Source organism: Ambystoma mexicanum, chromosome 8, assembly GCF_040938575.1.
Source record: "Ambystoma mexicanum isolate Mex_15411 chromosome 8, UKY_AmexF1_1, whole genome shotgun sequence".
Lineage (NCBI taxonomy): Eukaryota > Metazoa > Chordata > Amphibia > Caudata > Ambystomatidae > Ambystoma > Ambystoma mexicanum.
In genome coordinates this window covers 1,171,890,165-1,171,903,648 of record NC_090929.1, presented here as the reverse complement: position 1 = coordinate 1,171,903,648, position 13,484 = coordinate 1,171,890,165, and positions in this window count along the sequence as shown.

Below are 13,484 nucleotides of genomic sequence, written 5' to 3'. Positions count from 1 at the left end.
AAGACGCACGATGAACTTATCTGAATGGCTTGCTTACGCTTCACATAAACCATATAACCTAAAGCGCCTGTGCACTCAACGGCTCCATCTATGCACCTGATTCAAGTAGGCCGCAAGCAAGAGCTTCCATGAAACATTAAAATGAACAAGAGTCCGGATTGCTGACCCTGCAGAATGAGCTCGGCGAAAAGCAGACAGCCAAGCCACAATGTTGCAATCTTGCACGCCGCACACCAATGTCAAGGTCGCACCTGCAAATTAAACAAGGCACACGGTGGGAAAAACAATATTAATTGTGCAGAATTCGGCCTCAAACACGGTCCCGCCTCACGTGACCAAGCCAAACCTGAAAGGATGCCAAGGCTAGAAGAACGGAGGTGCTTGGATCCCTCGTTACAAGACATAAGCAGATACAAATAAAAGACTAAATGGACATCTGCGACAGTGGGAGTAGTCGGCCTTCCAGCATATGAATAAATCCTCGCATTGTCTGCACGTACCCATAGTGAAACATTGTTGCAAATGACAGGTACACCGCGAGCTGGGAACGGCGATGGTCCCAGGCTGGGAGGCTCGCGAGCGCACCAATCAGAACATCGGGCTCTTATCACTGACGCCATTAACATTGACCAATCCTCAGGGGTCTTCATGTAACAATTCTCATGTATCTAATTGCGGGGACAACCCAGGTATACCACCTGACTGACCCTCAGCCACTAATACCTTTCTCTATATGTATGCTATACTAACCCTACCACTCAAGTAACCAATCCAGAGTGGAGATAGGTTTTTTGCTAACTTTTCGAGGTGACGCAAGTAGCGCGTCATACCAAGGCAAAAACGGCCTGCGAGCCCCACGATTGTGTGTGTGTCAGGACGGACGCGTACGATCCTTGACCCATCCCTGCTGTTTGTATAATAAACAGCAGAACCACCTTGCTTCTTGTGTGTGCCTCATACTCATTTTTGTGATACGCGGGAGGAGTTGGGGCCTCCCTGCCCGGAGGTCCGCGGACGGCCCAGCCGACCCCGGCAGAATTTCCCCCCGACATTCCCCTTTAACTCTCAAAGGAGTAGGCATGTTGTGTTACTACAATACTTTAGGGATGCCCCTGGTTAGCAGATTGAGAGACCTGTTCTCCAATGGTACTCTCATGCATTTCAATGTATACCAATTGTATAGTGTTTTGAATCTGTTGCATCTATAGTGGCAGTTTCTTGTTACAATTTGATATTGAAGTCAGCCAGATAGCATTACTACATTTATTCAGATGACCTTTTAAATCACAGTTGCATGAGGCATATTTAGACATAAGTTCAGTTTTGTGGCACCTTTGAAAAATAATTGTCTCGATGATGAGAGTTTTGCAATTGAATAATTGGTCAAATATCTAGAGATATCAGAGGTCCCTTCAGATTATGCTTTCATGCCCAGCCCTATATTTTGCCATGGTATGTGAAGCTATGTAATGTCATGATACTCGCAATAACAATCAATGCACATTGTATTGAACATGTAAAAGATTTTGGAATTGTGGTTGAAAAGTAATTAATCGATTGAAACAGAATAAAAGTCAGTCTTTAAACACAACATGGTTATTCAAATACAAGATAATGCAATAATAAAAGGGTCAGATTCTAGTAAAAAAAAAATATCCAATGATGTTTATATTATTGCACAAACGGCCTACACCAGTTTCACTCAGTGGTTAGCTTTGTGAGGGTCTCAATGTGTCATTATGAATTTCAATATTGATTAGGTCACTTAGTTCAAGCACATGGCTTATCAACAATATGTGTTACACCTGGCTTAGTCTTCAGTTAGTATAAACAACAACTATGTCTGATAGTATAAAGGAGTAACACATTAATTGAAACATGATTATAAAATAGTTGTACACAATCTGATGTGATTAAAATTGATGGAAGTGAGCGATACTGAATAGGTGTATGTTAACAAAGTCTGGACAATATATTTTACAAAAGATAAAGTTAAATAATGATGCAAAAAGGCAAAAAATAAAAATGTAAATAAGTAGAAAGAACACAATGGATAACATATAGTAGTACAAAATAGAAACATGCCAACAGAGGTAACAGAGGTATTTCTTTTAAAAAAGAAAATCCTTGAATCAGTCCAACTAAACTGTCTATTTATAATACAAAATAAAACTGGTGAATCCTTAACCAGTATTGTACGTTTTGACCGTATCTAAACGATCACATGTACAAAAAGGTCTAGAAATGCTACCACCAAAGGTTCGAACACCAAAAGATTGAACCTTTGGTGGTAGCACTGCAGGTACCTGCGGAGGGCAGCGGGGGTGTCCCACGCAACACCCTGCTCACTATACTGTGAGGTATATTTCACAGTATAGTGAGCGGGGGTTGTGGGAGAAACCCCTCCACCCCCGTAAAAGAAAAAGAAATAAAAAAGAAAAGGACCCTGCAGCGCCAGTTCCCGATCACAGAAGTGAAAGGGAACTGGCGGTGCAGGGACTAAGAGTGAAGAAAAAGGTAAGTGGGGTTTGTTTATGTTGGCGGTGTGGGTGGGGGTGTGTTGAGGGTGTGGGCGGGGGTGTGTCTTGGGTGTGTTGTGGGTGTGGGTGGGGGTGTGGTTCTATACGTGTGTTCGCATGAGAAAGGTGCAAACTTTTGGTGGTTCGCACCTTTCTCATGCGAACTTTCCAGCCACGGGCAAAACAGCCGCGGTCGGATCACGTAGATCCTCCTTACCTGCATCCAATCTCCCATTCCTCACCCTGCTGTATTTAAACTTAGCAGTCTTGCCATGGTTTAATGACTGTATTGCTGGCATACAGTATGAGGCTTATTTTAAGCAAGCCAATGCTTGACCATGTCCACTCTAGCTAATGCCACTCTTAAATCTATAAGAACTATGTAGAGAAACATATTGTATGTATGGCATACTTCTGGACAAAAGCACAAACAAGGAAAGCTTATTCAATTATGCCACTCTTTTCCTGAAACCACACTGTAAATCATAAAAAACTATTTGTAACTTCTACCCATGTTTCAAGACATGCTATGTATCAGGGAAACTGCCCTATAATTCCCAGGCTGTGATCAACAACTCCTACTCTTTTTAAATGATATATTCATCTTCTTTTTGAACTTCTTGACAGCATCGGCGTGAGTTACACTAACTACACTGATGATACTCAGGTGGTGATCAAACTGACTGGCAATTATGAGCTTGACCTAAAAAAATCACCTCTATGTATGCTGCCATTGAATATTGGATGATTTAGAACTCACTTGCTCTCAATGGCAATACAAAAGAGATTATGCTTGTTGGTTCTCCCTAACGTCTTGCCAAGCTGGAACCTAGATATTCTGCCATCAATGTCTCTGGAGCTACTATGAAGACCAGTCCCTGGGTCAAGACTCTTGGCATATATCTTGATGCTAATCTAAATATGAATAAACTTGTCAAACAGCTGAAGGCCTTGTGTGCCTATACGACACGCCTTATCAGACTGATTAAACCTTTCCTATCCACTTTTAATACTGCGGCCCTTGCTGTTGCTCTGGTCAACTCCAAACTTGACTATGGCAATAGCCTACTGACTGGTACTTCTCGGTCTAACCTGGCCTCCTGGCATGTTATCCAAAACAATGCTGTCCAAGCTGTATATGGTATCTAGAGAAGGAACCACATTACTGAAGCCCGTAACTCCTTATATTGGCTTCCTGTCAAGCACCACATCAAGTATAAGTGCCTTACTGATAATATGCCGTCCTACTTGAAAGCTAGTATTAAGAATTTTCATTCGTATCACTCTCTACGGTCCAGTAATTCTAACAACCTTGAACAGCCACGATACAAGCTTACTCTATTTGGAGGCCCAAATTTTGAGTCTGTTGCTCAATGTTTCTGGAATTCCCTCCCTGTCTCTCGGCGCATCTGCTCTGAATTTTCTTCTTTAAAGAAATCTAGTACAGCGCTCGCTATGACATCCGCGTAGAGCCTGCTGATGCAGGTTCGAATCCCCGCAGGGCCAAACTCAGCATTTCATCCTTCCGAGGTCGATAAATGAGCACCACACACGGTGGGTAATAATAAGCAGCGCTCAGATACCTGAGGGTCCGTAGCGCTATATAAATGCAAAATTATTATTATTATTATCATTATTATTATTATTATTATTATTATTATTATTATTATTATTATTATTAGAGCTTTATAGTTTCAGGCGTCGTCCTTCGTATTTCTCCATGGTTCTTACTGTTTGACTTATCTATTACTTGCTGCACACTGAGGCCTATGGGCGAGTTGCCCCATATAAGAGTTAATTATCATAAACATTAACATTAACATTAATCACCCTTTTTGAATATTTTAGCAATTTCAGTTCTTCAGCCACTTCTTAGGATAATCTCAATATAATTTTATTTAAAAGAGAGGTCAGAAAAGTAATCCAGATCTGTGGTTCATTAAGGAAAAGACAACTGTATCCTATCATTACTGGTGCTTTCCTTGACTTTTGCAACCTCAAAGCAATGACCCCCTCTGCTTCTATGAAGTTATTTCTACCCTTGGTGTAATACAATCTTTGCAATAAACATACAGGCCTTGGGTTGGGAAGACGGGCAAATTGTCCAGGGAGAGGATACAAATCCCTATGGATGAGGGAAAATATAAAAAGGAGCAGGAATCAGAAAGTGTAGGTTATTTGGGTGAGCTCACCTGAATAACCCACACTTTACCACACTGGATAGTAGAGAAGACGAGGTATTGACTGGAGAATGGAAGTGGTACTGAAGTATGAGCATGCTTGTGTGACTGGTGTGTAGAAAGGCTAGTGTAAAGAGTGGTTGTGAACCAAATGTTACACAGTAAATTTAGAGTGTTCGAATAGTTTGTTGGGTGCGCAATAGTTTGGAGGGCAAAGTAGAGTATTAAACGGAGGAGAACAGGTTTGGATGGCAGAATAGTGGTGTGATGTGTCACATAGTGTTTTGAAGGGTGGAATGGTGGTTTGGAAAGAAGAGTAGTGATTTGGAGGAAGGTTCAGTGGTTTGGATGGATGAGTAGTGATTCTGAAGGAGGAGGAGTAGTGTGGAAGGGGGAGTAGTTGTTATTACAACATATCCAGTTATCATTTCCCACCCCATCTGAAACAATGGGCATGTGTATACTCAGTTTGTGTCCATTTTCCATTTGCATTCTCTGACGAGTGGTCACGTGTTGTTCTCCTATAAAACCAATCGATTCCACCGGGTAACTTCCAGACTCCACCTTCTCTTAAAGAAGGAGCATTGGTCCACCATCCTGTGACGCATTTCAGCTGGAGATCCCTATTGTCATAACTGGCATAAACAGGGCAAATCCAAAAATGACGGGTTGCTGGTCCTCAACATTGCCCCAGAGAGTCTCTCAAAGCACTGATATTAGCATTCCATACTGTGCATAAACACATTAAGACTTGCCTGCAGTCAATGGATGGGGAATACCCTGACAAATGTCTGATGCGATGTAAAGAAAAATAAACCCTCTTGGTCTGTAGGGTATTTTGTTGAGATTTGGGGCCTGACGGTATTTTATTACCGCCGAAAAATAACTTAGCAATAATTACTCCTTGTATTCAGATTTGGCCATGTGCAACAATAATACAGTGGACATGCATTATTTCAGCACCTAGACATGCATATTTGGTATACGTGGTTGGTATGCGTGGTTGGTGGTATTTTGGTGAGCATAATTCCCTTGTTTTATTTGTGGCCCCAATGTCCAGAATCCCTTATCTTTGCTTAGATTTTTCATGTAATCACTAGAGAGACCTCAGACCTACATTTTAGGAATACCACATTTTCAGTGTTAGTGTTAGTGTGCCACCATGGGCGATCTCACTGACTTATTTACGACAGAGAGCTATATGTGGTAATTTTCTGGTAATTTCCACTACCTTATATACGGTAGGGAACTATGTTCAGAGAGTCTCTCTTCCCATTGGCTCATGTACCTCCAACGAGCTATGCTACAAACAATCACTCTCAACTCTCCATACTGAATATGTCATGCACACATCTGTCTTAAAATGACAATTGCATTGTTTAAAAATCTCCCCTCATCAGCACTGTATTGGTAAATAGAAGACACACCACCCGTCTGCTTTCAAATATTTTTCTGTATTATAAAAGTTGCATTTAAACACGATTTCATTCTTTACAGAAATAAATACAATAGCACAGTAACAGCTTTGTCTATGACACACTGCAAAGAGAGTGGCGGAGAACAGAACTCAAATCGCAACATTAGCATTTGATTAAGGCACGCACAGGAGTCTCCTTCCCTACACTGACTGCATATTTTCATACACACTCAGCTCCCACACTTCTGTAATTACCTTATCTCTTTAGTTGTTCTCTTTCTGAATGTGGCTCCCTTGAAGATTAACCCCAGTAAAAGGAACGCCTGCCTTCTCAAACCGGGGTCATTGCCTGGAATTCTCAGCTTTTGCAGATAGGATTGCTCCAACCAGGAAAAGGTCTTCCTCCCAGCTCTGCCAAATCTTGACTGACTTTCTCCTCCCTCAAACTTCCCCCAGCCAAAGCCTGATCACTCCCTCTAGCATGATACTTGCTATGACGCTGCTCCAATCAGAATTAATCACGCCATCTCCTCCTTCTCTACACAATGGCTCATTTTTATAGTAATACTTTGTAACCAACTGATTTCCTGTTCTTTCGAGCCCATTTGCTTCCTGTAGTTATGTGGACAGGGCAGCAGAGAGAACAGTAAAAAAAAATTGATGTGCGTTTAAAAGTTCACTTTCAGAATAGGCCTAATTCTGCAGTGGAGACACATTTTTATTAGTGGATTATGTTTCATTAGTCAGGTTAGTTATAAGTTATGTTAGTTGTTATTTTCAAATGTGTCTCTCGCACCATAGGCATTTCAGGTGAAAAATAGTGTGCATTTTTAAATGAGCACGTGTGCTTTTAACTGTAAAAATAGATTTGCATCTTATATGTTAAAATCGTTTTTGACTGAATAGCCTGTCTTTTCTTGTTAATCTGGTAACACATATAGCAATGCACTGCACCCTTGTGGTGGTGCTGCAAAAAAAAATTGCTACCTGTGCAGTAGTGCTGTACTCTGTGCTGTTTGCTACCTGTGTAGTGTGCACGTCTGTGCTGTTTGCTACCTGTGTAGTAGTGCTGTACTCTGTGCTGTAACACGCCAAATATCCTTACATACCCTCCTTTTGTTTTTAGAACTTGGCTATAATCCAAGCCAATACCTAAAAACAATGTGTTCTCTCTTTTTTTCTTTTACAATATAGCAATCCAACAACCTGAATATTCATGTGCATCAATGAAAAATTTGCAATCAACACAGTATTCATCTGAGTTCATTAGTTTACAAAATGTTCTACATTTGCCTTCTCAGTTGAAGTGGCATTACTTTAAGTTTAGATTTTCCAAGTCAATTAAAAACAAAGAAATAAAACAACTAACTAAAACAAATAATTAATATAACAAATTAAAATAAATAATTAAAATAATAAATACGTGGAACTCCATATGTCAGGACTCTTGTCCGCTTCTGATATGTCCCGACCAGCGATGTTATTCGGTTCATTCGAGTACACTTCCATCTTGGCAATCTTAGATCCATAGGAGTCATCCTTTTTAGCATTCTGGTTATCTTGTCTTCACCTCCACCTGGAGGCAGGCATCTTTTGGTCTTCATCCAGGGGACTCCAGGACTCCATCGTCTCTCCCGTGGGCTCTGATCCCGGAACCTCCGACCAAATAATGTTAATTGTCTAAATCAAAATAGAAAATAAACAAATTAAGTACATAGCATAATACTAACTTCATCCTTTTGCCAAAAATAAAACATGCTTGGTAAAAATATTTCTTTTTTTTTTTTTTTTTCCTGAAATTAAACACAAGTTAAAAGAAAACAAGCAGATATTCAATATTTAACACACTTTCTCTCTGCACACCAACCATGAGCTTCTATTATATGTGCATTTATTTATTTATTTATTTACTTATATTATATATTTTTACATATATTACAGTGTTTATGTACCATCATAACAATCAACTTTTTTAACTTCTTTGTCACTGCCTCCTGATTACACCCATTTATTTTCTCTTTTTGTGTTCAAGGGACTTTATCTGTTTCTACATGCTCAAGCTGCCTAATCTCATGTCTGGGATGGCATGGTTTGATTTGATTTACATGGACAAACTGCTCTATTGCTGTTTCACCTTCATTTTTCAAAATTTTATAAACCACAGGAGAGACCTTATCTATAATTCGAAATGGCCCCTGCCAGGCTGCTAGAAATTTAGAATTTTTCTGTTTACTTTTTCCAAAATGAAACTTGTACACCTGATCCCCTACACTGTATTCCTTTACTGATGTCTTTTTGTCATAATAAGACTTTTCACTGTCAGCGGCTCTTTCCAGATTTCTCTGCACAAAAGCAAATGCATGTTGCAAATGCCTCCTCAGTTCATCAATATATTCATGAACTGTGGATGCACTCACAAGGGTTTGCTCATGTGTTCTGTATAGTAGGTGTTGTGGTAACACCATTTTCCTACCTGTTAAGACCTCATGGGGGCTAACACCTGTTGCTTTGGCAGGAGTCGACCTGATTGCCATCAAAACCAATGGTAAACGTAAATCCCAGCTCGAACCTGCTTCTGCCACAAATTTCTTTAAAATATCCACAACAAACCTATTGCTTCTTTCAACTGTACCTGAAGACGCCGCCCGATATGCGATATGTAGTTTCCTTTTCACACCTAGTATTTGCCATACCTTACTCATTAGAGTACTCGTGAAATGACTTCCTCTGTCTGACTCAATTCTTTGTGGCAACCCAAACCTTGAGAACACATGGTTCACCAGCAATGTGGCTGCTGTTTGCGCACTACAATCTGGTGCAGGAATGCACTCAATCCACTTCGACATCAAACATACCACACTCAAAATATAACGGTGTCCCCTGCTCGACCTTTTTAAAGGACCTACATAGTCTATTTGCAAATCTGACCATGGGAGAGTTAGGCCTCTTTTCATCAATGGTGCTCTATGCATTGGTGAAGCAGGTTTAAATTGGGCGCATACTAGACATCCTCTAGTATATAATTCCACATCTTGGGACATATGTGGCCAGTAAGCATAATCTTTTAGTATTTCTAATGTTTTTTGTGAACCTCTATGGCCTGCAGTTATGGCATCATGTGCATGGTGTAGCATTAGTCCTCTGAATGAAAGGGGTACTACCCACTGTATTTGCCCTGTTATGGACTCTCTAATCATGAGTCCATCCTGTAATCTAATTCGTGTTTTGTTCTTTAATAACACCCTCAACTCTTCTTTTCCCATACAATCATTTTCTGTTAAAGGATTTTGTTCAGGATCTATCAAATGATTATAATAGATTCCCAAAATTTGATCATTCTTTTGTGCCTCAATCAAATCTTGGTCTGGCGTGTCATGACTCCACTGCACCACCGGTTGATCTACCTCCTTTGGTGCTTTAGAACGTGTGACTGCATCAATTTGTATTTCACCCATTAAATAATCAATAGGTAGCAATTCTCCCATCACAGCCCCAATCTTAGCCAGGTGGTCTGCCTTATCATTTCCCTCCTTATCCTCTCCTGGTGTTTTTAAATGCCCACGAATTTTTCTCCAGTATATTGTTAAATTATTTTCTGACACCAATTTGTCTATAGCTTGTATCATTTTTCCATGTTTAAGTGGCTTTTTGTTGTATGTAACCATGCCTCTTGCTTTCCAACCAGGCAAATACTCCACAAAGCTATTCCGTGCATAGTCAGAATCAGGCACCAGGACAATTTCACTGAACTTTTTATCAACTGCAGTAGCAATTGCTTTATAAATGGCTGCCAATTCCGCCACCTGACTGATCCTATCTCCAATCCTCATCCCTATACTGGGAACGCCTTCACATTTCAACCAGACATTTCCTATTCCTGCCACTAACTGTTTATTACTGTCATTTTCAATGTGAAAAGCACAACCATCCACATATACAGTTGGCAAATCCTTGCATGTTTTTTCATCAAAAGCTTTGTGTGGTGCTTGTTCAAATTCCTGTAAACTAGTTTCCAATTCCATTTCATTTGTTATTTGTTCAGCTGCACAGTCATGTAAGTCAGCTAACCCTTGAGCAATTGGGCTCTTTTTATTTTGTCCATATCTCACTTCTACGGGAAAACCTTGTAATGCCAGCGTCCATGAAGTGATTCTGGATTGTGCTAGATTGCCTGATCTAATTCTTTTACTCTCTAAAAATTGCAAAAGTTGATGATTTGTTTCAATAATCACCTTTTCTCCCTGAACAATGGGGCGGAAATGTTGTAGCGCCCACACAGTGGTTAATAGGGCCTTTTCACATTCATTAAATTTCATTTCAACTTGGGAAAATGCCTTACTTGCATATGCAATGGTTTTGTGATTCAAATCGTGTTTTTGTGATAACACTGCTGACATACAATGTTCAGAAAAACCTATTTCTATAAAGAAATCCCTGTCCTTTATGGGGTATGCTAAACATGGTGCCTTTACAAGACATTCCTTTAATTTAGCCACTGCATCAGACTGCCCTCTTTCCCATTTCCAGGGAGTATTCAGTTTAAGCAGTTTAGTCAATGGTTGAGTGATTTATGCATAATTTTCAATGAACTTTCTGTTATAGCCTGTCATCCCTAATAAACTTTTTACTCCTTTCACATTTTTAGGATCTTTTAATCTTTGTATGGCCTCTATTTTCTTCTTTTGTGGATTTAGCCCATGTTCAGTCACTTCATGCCCTAGAAAGTTCACTTTTTTCTTGCACCATTGTGCTTTTTGCAAAGATACTTTGGCGCCTGCTTTCTGTAATTGGCCAAGTACATGTCTTATTTCATCAAAATGGCTTTTCAGGCTTTCATTTTTTATCAGGACATCATCCACATAAACTATTGTTCCTCTTTCCGCTGCATCCGGCATGGCCTTTCTCAAAAATATGCCAAATTCACTCCCACTATTGATGTACCCGAACGGAGCTCTAAGCCAGGCATATTGAGTCCTGTCGAATGTAAAGGAAAATAAATGTTGTATCTCTTCTGTCAATGGCACGCACCAATATCCAGAGGTGAGATCTAATGTGGTAAATACATTTGAACCATGTACCTGAGCTAGGCCCTGATCAATGAATGGCAGTGGCCATCTAGATATTGGTACTCTTTTATTCAACTCTCTCAAGTCTGCACACAGCCGCCATTGACCATTTGGCTTTAACACACCTAAAATAGGCGTATTGGATGTGCTATGAATGGGCCTGATTATTCCCCGTGATTCCAAATTTTTAATAATCTCAGCCAATGATTCTAAACACCACCAGGGGTAGTCTATACTGGCGTACAAACACTGGATTTCTGCTACAACCTTCTGGTAGTGTGGCCACATGTAAATCAGTTAAACCACAGTCATAAGCATCTTTTGCAAATACATCCTTAAACTCCATAAATATTTCCCTCAGGTTGTCCCTATCCTTATCGCTTTCACATGCATCCGCTAAGGAGACCTGCTCTTCTACCATTTTGGAAAATTCTGGAAAATCTTCTGGTGAGGGAATCTCGGCGCTTTCCTCTAACTGTGTGGCTGTGTCTTTTTGTAAAGCTGTCACTTTTAAATATTTTGGCATATCAGCTTCCACTTCAATGGACTGATTTCCTGTTTCATTTTCATTTAAATTAAATATTATGCAATCCTCTTGATGGCGGCACACTGTCTCATTTGAATCATAAGGATACACAGAATGAATTTTAAATATTCCTTTGGGCTGAGAGTCCAGGTGTTCTGGCAACATCGCCCTTGGCATCTACATATTTTTCAGGAATATTCCCAATCACCATGTTATTTAAATCTGCCGTATAATGTGATTTTTGTATGGCCATTCCTAATGGGGAGTTTTCCTCTAAATGAATATCCTGACAACCTTTATTATTTACCATGATTTTTACAGATCCCTCACCAATGTCTACCAATGGAATGTATTCATAATACAGGCCTTGCTGTTTTATGGACTCATTCAGGCATACAAATGCATCAGAGCCTTTCATCTTCTGCCCATTTTTGCATTTCAGTGTTATTGCAAACTGTTTTGTAAATGCAGGAATAATAGTATCTTTCCTCATTTGTAATTCGATTGCATAAGGAACCAGTTGTGCACAATGATAAGCCCTTCTTTTGTCTTCAAATTCAGGTGCCGGACCACCTAGGCGTGACCATATTTTTTGATTAAGGAAATCTAACACCATACACATTCTGTGCATGATGTCATTGCCCATGTAAAATTCATTTTGTGCTCCACTCACTATCCATACATTATGGTAAATTGTTTTCTGCCCAATGCTAATTTTAAGCATGCATCTGTCTGCAATTCGGTTTTCAAGGTCTGGACTGTCCCACCCAGAAACATATTGGTTTTTAATCCTAAATTTCGGGATTTCTTCCCTCTCCATAATTTTTTGCAACAATTTCTCATTAATGAAGCTCCTTTCATGTTCAAGCGCTAAAGTGGCTTTTATTGTTTTAAAATAATCATTTATACCAACATGAACCCATGGTTGCTCATCTTCCATGTGTATTTCTGCCAGAGTGGTAATGTGTTTTTCTGAATCTGTTTTAGTAGCAATATTCTGTTTGCACGTTTTCTCTTTTAGATAAAAACATAGTGTGTGCTCATCTATGGCAGTCTGCCAATCTTTCCTTGGGTCCAAGTATATTTGTACAGGTAGTTTTTTATTGTCGCTCTGGATTTTGTCTTGACACATTAATATGACAGTGACACTAGGTATGCAGCTATTCTGGAGATATACCTCCACAGCATCATTTGTTTTGGCAACGGTGTGACATTCATTTATATTGCTGTTTTGTGATTTTAGTTTCTTAGGCCTCAATGGTTTTTTGGTTAAGGACCTCAGCACTCCATTCACCCCATCTATGAGAGGAGACAATCTTTTCAGGCAATCTGTCCCCATCAGAAATGGAATTTCACAAATAGATGTGATCAATACCTCTTGTTTCATTCTGTGCTTTCCTATTTTTATGTCAACCTCAGTTACACCTATGATGGGCACCTCCTACCCATTAAAGTTATGCACTGGGCCTTGATTTTCCTTCACTGTGATCTGACTCTGTGGAGGCCTCCCTTCATTGATACTCTTTACCAGCTCCTTGGACATAATTGTGGCCTGTGCGCCAGTGTCAATCATAGCAAAAGTGTGGCATTTTTCTTCTACAGTGATGGGTGCATAATATCTGTCCTCAACTTCCTCCAATACACATAAGAAATGTGAATTCTTACTGATTTCAGGGCTCACCTTTCTCAGGTCTTTTTCACTTTTGGCTAAGCACATTGGTAAATGAAAAGACATTTTTCCCTCCTTTTTACCCATTTCTGTGCGAGAGATTTTAT